General features: G+C 45.5%; 1 long non-coding RNA gene across 1 annotated transcript; it reads left to right on the top strand.

Annotated features, from left to right (window-relative positions):
* The first annotated feature begins 717 nt into the window (after window positions 1-717).
* On the top strand, window positions 718-6,882 carry LOC112550284. The gene is made up of 3 exons (XR_003094034.1): window positions 718-839; window positions 1,590-1,703; window positions 6,592-6,882. It is a non-coding gene; the product is annotated as an uncharacterized LOC112550284 (long non-coding RNA).
* Window positions 6,883-9,021: the final 2,139 nt, after the last annotated feature.

The raw sequence follows: 9,021 nt of genomic DNA, 5'->3' as shown, positions 1-9,021 counted from the left end.
ATTGGCACTTAGGATTCTGCTTTCTAATTAACATAGTAGAACAGAAAATCTAGGTCTGCTTACTGACCTCACATGGCATGGCTGCTCTCCTGTTCCCGTGGGCACTCAGAAAGTTACAGTAATTTCTAGCCAGTATAATCTTTCAAGGCTGCAGTTGCAGTCATAACATGGGCATTAAAAGCATGCCTGTAAGATAAAAGTTAAATCCAATGTATGCTTGCAAATGCTAGGAACTCTTTAATAAAGAGGCCTACTGGAAACTTTCCTAGTACTGGAATATTATGTGGAACAAAAAGCCTGAAGCTGTATATGACAATGCATTCTTTCAAGGGGTCCAGTGATTTGATACACAGTGACCGAACTTAATGATCCCACTACAAAATAGGATTATGTGTTTCAGAATATCTCCCCATCTTTACACAGCCATATTTTTACCACCAAAGAAGGCCATGTCTTCCTCTCCTTTTATTGCTGGAATATTTTCTTACCACTTTGGTAGACCCCCAGTAACCCCCACAGAGCAGATCACACTAGTGGCAGAATTTTCTTTTTCATTTTATACATTGTAACAGTGTCTCTGCCCTGTCACTAAGGATGGAGGCAGAAGAATAGGGTGTGATTCTTTTAATGGCAACTCTGTTTTACATAGCAGCTGAGAGGGGTGGAGTCTAGCCACCATATGAGCCAGACTCCTGGAGATGATAGCAGTCTGGGGCTGGCTGCAATGGAGAAAGAAGCTACAGAGAGGACTGCAGCAGACTGTACCAAAAGGACTGAGCCCAGCAGTGCTGCAGCAGCTTTGCTGCTTGTGGGCCAGGAAGAAGGTACCTGGAAGAATGGTGAGGGGTTTTTAAACTACAGGTTTTCTTACAGAAGACTTATTTTTTTGACTTCTTAAAAAGCTTTACATGAGGCAGCTGTACAGATGTTGGGGAGACCGCTTAGAACCCCCTTTAGAAAAGGAGAGTAACTCTGTAGTTTCTCCAAGGGCAGGATTCAGTAAGGGCCATTGCCAGGACCAAAAACTCTGCAAGGGCTGCTGCAAGACCCTACATTAATTCTTGGTGATGGAGATGGTGGATATTTTAGGGTAAGCCCAGTGGGGAGCCAAAGCATATGGCACAAAGGCCGAGTGGACACCTGCAACCAAAAACAGGTCGTTTGGTCATTTATGGGCTTACTCAACACAGACTCCAGAAAAGCACCAAGTGCTATTATCCATTGGGCAAGGGTGAGAGAGAAAACTTTATGGCAGCAACAGGTTACAGATTAGCAATCTAGCTATTTGAGGATGGTCTCACAAATCTATTTTTCATAACATCAAGGCATGGGAGGAGAGATGGGAGTGTGTGCTAGGGTACCAGGTAATGAAGCAGGACAAGGTAGGCTGAGGCAGGCCACTAGTAGGGGGGGGGGCACTCTAGGCTACCTGGGGGATTCCAAGCCTAGTATAGGACCGGCTTCAGAGCTGGTGTTATGAGACAGGCTTTGGCTTTTTGGACCACGACCCATACTTCTGAACAAGAGACATGGTCAGGTGGGATGGGCTTCATCTCTCCCCCAAAAGGTAAGCATGTGTTCTCTTTCAGGTTGGCTGATCTCCTCCAGCAGGCTTTAAACTAGGCTCATCAGGGGAAGGGGGGGACAAGGACAGAGGGATCCACGGAACACTAAACCATGAGATACCCACAGGATCAGCCCAGGTAAGTATCAAAGAACCTATTAGACAGGAGTATAGGGGCGTTCCAGGGGCAGTCACCAGGGGAATTAAATGTATATATACAAATACCAGGAGCATGGGAAACAAGCAAGAGGATCTAGAACTCTTGCTTGCAAGCAATAACTTTGACCTAGTGGGTCTAACGGAAACCTGGTGGGACTCTACTCATGACTGGGTGGTAGGAATAGAGGGCTATAGGTTGTACAGGAGAGATAAAGAAGGGGAAAAAAGGAGGGGGTATTGCTCTCTATGTCAAAGAACAGTACACATCTTCCCTAATCAAACTGGGATCAGAGGATAGACAAGCAGAGACTCTGTGGGTTAGGATCCAAGGGGTCAGGGGGAAAGGGACCTGGTGGTAGGTGTCTACTACAGGCCTCCGCACCAGGAAAATGAGCTAGATGCGGAATTTTCCAGGCAGCTCTCAGAGGCTGTGCTGTCTAGAGACATGGTAGTCATGGGGGACCTTAACTACCCAGACATATGCTGGGAGGAATAGTCAGCTAGATCTAACCACTCACACAGGTTCTTAACCTGAATTCAGGACCTTTACCTAACTCCTTACCTAACACAGGAGGTAAGGAGTCACACCAGGGGTAATGCCTTGCTTAACTTGGTGTTGGCCACAGGGGATGACCTGGTGGTGGACCTGCAGATTCAAGGCAACTTAGGGGACAGCGATCACCAAATGATAAAATTCACTATGCAGAGAAAGGAGGCCACTAGACCTAGCAGGACACAGGTGCTAAACTTTAAAAAGGCTGACTTTAATAGGCTCAGGGGTTTGGTTAGCATGGTACTAGGAACCAAGAGCCTAGATGCTTTGGGGGTCCAGGAGGGGTGGTCATTCCTTAAGGATACCATTCTTTGAGCTCAGAGTGAGATAATCCTATGGCAAAGGAAAGGGGGCAAAGGGGCCAGGAAGCCCCTTTGGCTAACCAGGGTCATCCAGGATACATTAAGGGGAAAAAAAAGAAGCATACAGGAAGTAGAATCAGGGGGTAGCTAGCAAGGAATACACTTCCTTGGCCTGCACCTGCTGGGAGTCAGTCAGGAAGGCCAAGGCAGCTCTGGAACTCAGGCTAGTGGCAGGGATTAAGGACAATAAAAAGTTCTTCTTTAGGTACACTGGGAGCAAAAAGAGGGTGCAGGGTAGCATAGGACCCCTACAGGACAGGCAGGGGGGCTTAGTGATGGATAGCAAGGACAAGGCAGAGCTCTTCAATGAGTTTTTTGCCTCTGTCTTCTTAAATAGGAATCTAGATGAGCCCTCGATACACATCACGAACACCAACAAAGGGAACATCAGCCGACCAATGACAGTGCCAATATAGTAAAAGGACACTTAGAGGGACTGGACGTGTTCAAATCACCGGGACTGATGGGACTCCACCCATGGGTAATGAAGGAATTAGCGAGTGTCATAATCGAACCACTAGCAGGGATATATGAGCACTCATGGTGCTCAGGTCAGGTCCTGGAGGATTGAGGAAGAAGGCCAATGTCATCCCAATCTTTAAGAAGAGAAGGAAGTAGGATCTGGGGAACTATAGACCGGTCAGCCTTACCTCTATCCCAGGGAAAATCCTAGAAAAAATCATCAAGGAACACGTCTGTGGGAGCCTGCTGGCTAATGTGATGCAGAGAGGTAACCAACATGGGTTTATAGCAGGCAGGTCCTGCCTGACTAACCTAGTTTATTTTTACAAGGCCACCAAATGTTTAGATGTAGGAGTCAAGGTGGACATTATCTATCTGGACTTCAAGAAAGCCTTTGACATGGTATTCCATACCTTCCTTATTAATAAAATGAGGAGATTTGCCTTGGATGATTGTATGGTAGAATGGGTAGCAAACTCACTCAAGGGTCACACTCAGAGGGTGGTGGTGAATGGGTCAGTGTCAACCTGGAAAGATGTGTGCAGTGGAGTCCCTCAGGGCTCAGTTCTGGGGCCGGTGCTGTTCAACATCATCAATGACCTGGATGAGGGGGTGGGAAGCACCCTATCCAAATTCGCAGATGACACAAAAGTATGGGGTGAAGCTAACATCCTGGAGAGGAGGAACCAGATCCAGGCTGACCTCGACAGGCTGGGGAAGTGGGCAGAGAGCAACAGGATGCAATTCAATAAGGACAAGTACAAGGTGCTGCATCTAGGGAGAAAAAACTGCCATCATACCTATAGGCTGGGGGGCAACCTTCTCAGCACCACTGAAAGAGATCTTGGAGTCACTGTTGACTCCAGGATAAACATGAGTCATCCATGCGATGAAGTAGTCGCCAGAGCCAATTGCACCTTGTCGTGCATCCATAGGTGCTTCACAAACAGGTCCAGGGAAGTGATTCTCCCCCTCTATGCGGCACTGGTCAGACCGCAGCTGGGGTACTGTGTCCAGTTCTGGACACCGCAGTTCAAGTGGGATGCTGACAACCTGGAAAGGGTCCAAAGAAGAGCCACTCGTCTGATTGGAGGCCTTCAGGGAAGGCCCTATCAGGAAAGGCTAAGGGACCTTAAACTTTTCAGCCTCTCCAAGAAAAGGTTGAGAGGGGACCTTGTGGTAGTGTACAAATTCATAAGCAACAAGAAGTGGGAAATGATCTGTTTACCAGGGCACGCCCTGGAACAACAAGGAACAATGGCCATAAGCTATTGGAGAGTAGGTTTAGACTGGACATTAGAAAAAAGGTTCTTCATGATCAGGGTTGCCAGGATCTGGAATGGGCTTCCAAGGGAGGTGGTGCTCACCCCATCCTTGGGGGTCTTCAAGAGGAGACTGGACAGGCACCTGGCTGGGATCACATGATCCCAGGTTTGGTGACCCTTTTCTTGCCTGCCAGGGGCAGGGGTCGGACTAAATGGTCCACTGAGGTCCCTTCCGACCCTAGAATCTATTAATCAAAATGGCACTTACCTAGCTGCATAATCACTGTTTTTTTGGCACTTGAACGAAGCTTGTGATCCGATTCCATGTGTAATGTGAATTCATAAGCACCCACAAAGCTACTTCACCTTCTCAGTAGATTGCTCTCTGGCTAGGCACATATGTGGTGCTACACATGTGTACCTAGGCAAGTATATTTTCTGAAATCATAGCAAGACAAAAACTTATGGGGGGGGGGCGGGAGAGAGAGAGAGAGAGAGAGAGAGATGTCAGCCCTCCAAAGTTTGCTTCAAAGTCCTCTGGTAAAGGGATTCACCCAGGAGGTGAGAGACCTAGGTTTTAGGGCCCCCTCAGCCAAAAGGGTTTGAACCTACATTTTATACTTCTCAACACAGTGCTCCAATCACCATGCCACAAATTAGGCATTATCCAGTCCATTTTCCATCTCTCCCTTTTCCTAAGTGCTGCTGGGCATTCTGGACTGCCTTTGTCTTGACAGAAGCAAGCTGCTTAGCACCACTCTTGCACTTAGACTTCAGTGGGATCTGCAAACTAGTTGTTCCCCTGCCTACCTCACCTGCAGCCCTAATTCAATGGATTTGATTTGAGCATGTCTAATCCCACAGCCAATAAGAAGTGATGGGACCCCATATCTGAGTGGTTGGAGCACTCCTTAGAGGTGGGAGACCTGCTTTTAGATACCTTCTTTGTCTGAGGGGGTTTGAATCTACCTCTCAGAGGGCTCAAGCCAGCAGAATGTAAGGGACCATCACTATATTCCCAACCCATAGCCCATGAAAAGCATTGTGTACATTTACAGTACTTTATAAAAGTTAAATTCATAAATAACATCAAATGGCTTTTGAGGGACTGGGAAACAGCCACTGTTAAAAAAGGAAAAACCTTAGGCACATTCTCAGCTCTGAACAAACAATGCTTAATAAATAATAACCTCTATTTCCACTGCCAGCTAGTGAGATGTGAAGCAGCAGGGACAGTAACACCCCATTTGGCTTAACATCGGTTGCTAGGGAAGTTCGAGGGTCATTATTGCACCAATCATCAGTCCTTCCAACCGTTGCCCACTGAAGAGAATGCTAGGACATAAAGCCCTCCCCACACCAAAAAACCTTTTGTTAGTTTGGAGCAGGAATAGTGGTTCTACTCTATGCTCTTATGCCACAAGGGAAGGAAGGGAGCAAAAGAAAACAACAGAGGTAAATCCAGGGTGTTCTTGCAGCTTGAGCAGAAGAAATGAGAGCAAAGCAAACCAATTAAACTAGCAGGGACTGTCCTCCTGGTAACCCCTGTAGAGTCTGGCTTAACTAACTCACATGATCCAAACCTCATGACTGGAAAAAGAAATGAACATGCACAGTTAAAGACCATTACTCCCTTCCTCCACACACCCCACAAGGCCATTGTTCCTAGCTTGAATCAGAAGGATGCATAGGTAGGTAGGGAGTCTATACTGGTGTGAAGTGAGGTGTGGAGAGCTTAATGTGGCTCTCCACCACCTCTGAAAAGTTAAAAGACTCGTATAGAGATTCTCCCGAGTGAACAAGATTAGCTTCCTCCTCCTGTGAGCCATGGAGATTAATTATCATTGAACTAGCCTTGAATCAGCAGGCTAAGCAACGGACAATAGTTGTCCTTAGGAGTGATTGCTGCCAGAAGTCTCCTGCAGGCAGCAAGCCTTATTGTAGTGGCATGAACACAAATGCTGTCGTAACCAATTTCAGAAAAGGTTGGAAGAAATAGGCTCTTTGAGTGAGACTATTCAAGTTTTTATGTCTCTCCTCTTCACCTGCAGTGCCCTGGTAAGAAATAGAGACTGCCCATAAATTGTAGTTAAATCTGTAATACCCCTGCACTGAACTGTCATCAAATGGTTACAGGTAAAATAACAAGACAAAAATGAAAACTTGAGAGAGACTTTTATTGCTTTTTAAAGGTCTTACATGCAAGATGCTTGCTTTATATTTCAGAGACAGCATGGAAAAACATTAAGAAGGCAGAAGCAAAATAAAACCTCCATATTTTAAATGGGCAGATTTAACCATCACTGTTATTTACAAAGTAATGTCTCTTTCATTTTGTTTAAGGTGTCTTGTTCAGTATTTTGTTCATAAGTGTCTCCCATTTGACTTGTTTCAAGATTAAGTTAAATGTCAAAATATCTCACCAGACTCATAAAATGATGCCATAGTAAGCAACATTTTAACTTTGAATGGGTAAAACAGTAAAACTAAACTGTATATTTTGACATTAACTGATAAAGTTACCTGCTATTTTGATGTCATCAGATTCCTGTTAGCATTAAAAAATAGATTAGGTAACAGTTTATTACTACTTGTGATGACCTTTATGTAATTTTATAGCACTTTATAGCTTTGTTGCAGTCTTCTCACAAGTGTTTTGTCTAAAATAAATGGTAAGTAGACTGTTACTCTGCATAATCTCAAAAAGGAGGTTTATTTCAGTAATTCTACAATACAACTGAGTTAAAACTGGTCCAGATGAGCTGGCTTATTGACCATGTCCTGTAGAATGATCCTTATATTTTTGTAGTCATCTGTTTAATACAGAATAAATGTGCTCACAAAAGCGTGATTGTTCCAGTATTCAAAGTTGAACTTGGATCCCTGAACTCTAGTAAAAATAGCCATTGTGAAAACTATATGTAATCTTCCATCCAGGGTCTTTCTTACCCTAACAGCAGTTTGTTACCATGAGGTAAAATTACACAATCTTCCTAACACTTGCCTTAAAAATATCAATGGGAGTGTATTAAGGTTACAAAATTATTTTAGAAACTGTTTGCAAAATGATGCCCATGAAGGTATTTATTTCATCACAATTTTAAGATGCACATTTTGGGGAGAGAAAAATAATGTTAGCTAAATATTTCTAACTGAAATTACAATGCCCATGAAACTTTGGTTGAGGGTAATAAATCTGTCTGTAATCCCTTATACTATCAGCAAGTAATAAGTGTTCTGCAATATAATAGAAGATACAAGATGTAAATCAAAGAAAGCAAATGAGTATTACATGGACAGTTCAATAAAAAGCAACATAAAAAGGTGGTAAAAGATAACAAAACAAAACAAAAAACAATCCAAAGGGAGCAGGTCTAGTAATGTGATGAAGATAAGGAGTATGATTACTTAAAGCCATTGAAGCACAGCCCAAGCTGAGCATACTATGGAAGCATCCCAAACTCTAGATGGAGTGCTGAAGACAGACACAGTGGGCAAAATTGTGTGTTCCCTCCCCAGAGACTATTACTTTGGCATTGCACCAAAGCAGGAGCCAGGCAGGGACTAGTTCCCCCACTGGTTCAATGGAGCTGCATCAAGGCTGTTTTGATTTGGACTGGCTGGCAATATCCCACAACAGGAAACACCTTGGCTAGGGACAGACATTCAAAAAGCCTGAGCCTGAATTGATTCAATCTTTGCGGGTTAATCTAACCTGGCCAGGCTGAACTGGTTTGTAACTGCACAGACATCCCAGACATGCAGGCACACGCCTACAGTGGCTCAGGCTAGAAGCTGGGGAGTTCTAGAGCAGCCCTCCTGTCTCTTCAACAGCACTGAGTTGAGGGGGCTAGACCCTGGCAGGATGTTTTGATTAGCCAAGCAGGGAATTGATAACAGTGTTTATCACCCCATTAAGAAAGCAACAGAGGGACGTTACCAGCTACCTGTTGATTCTACCTGTTGATTCAGCATGGACCATAGCCAGCATGTGTTCTGCTAGCTCCTACACAGATACCTCCTCAGCAAGGCAGAGGAGAGGGGGGAATTCCTGCTTAGCAGGAAGTGGTGAGGGGGAGAGGGGAGCAGCCTGCAGTCTGTGCTGGAGCTACAGGCAGGGAGCAGAGGGGAGGGGCCAGCCTTACTGTGGAGTAGAGAACCCTGCCCAGCCCAGAAAGCATGCCGGGATGCGGGGGGTGTCTAGGTACCTTACACAACCAAGGGGTCTGGGACACACAGTACATAAACCAGTTTGAGACAAATCAGTTAAGTCTGACTTATGACTTTTGAAATTATGACAAACAGCATTTATGACATTTGTAAACTGACACCCTGTTTCGAGGTTCCCATGCTGGTTTTGCCTTTACGATGGATGTCACACCTGTACCTAGCTGGTAAGTCTGCTGTGGTGGGGGGGGAGGGGAGAGAAGGGGCGTGGGGGAGGCAGACCAATGCCCCCGCAGTGAGGTGGGGATTGGGGTTGGGGCTGGGACTGGAACTGTTGCAAACACTGCCCAGGGAGGGAGTGGGGTGGCTTGCGCTGCTGCCGGTCTGGGAGCTGCTTGTCTGGTGGCATCTTGTCTGGCAGCTCTCACTGCTGCTGCCACCACCAGTCCAGGAGAGCATGGAGCAGGGGCATGTGCCCCAGCATCTGTG

The sequence above is a fragment of the Alligator sinensis genome, unplaced genomic scaffold (assembly GCF_000455745.1).
Source record: "Alligator sinensis unplaced genomic scaffold, ASM45574v1 scaffold154_1, whole genome shotgun sequence".
NCBI classification, from domain to species: domain Eukaryota; kingdom Metazoa; phylum Chordata; order Crocodylia; family Alligatoridae; genus Alligator; species Alligator sinensis.
The sequence above is the reverse complement of the archived record's forward strand: the minus strand, read 5'-3'. Positions and strand labels throughout refer to the sequence as shown.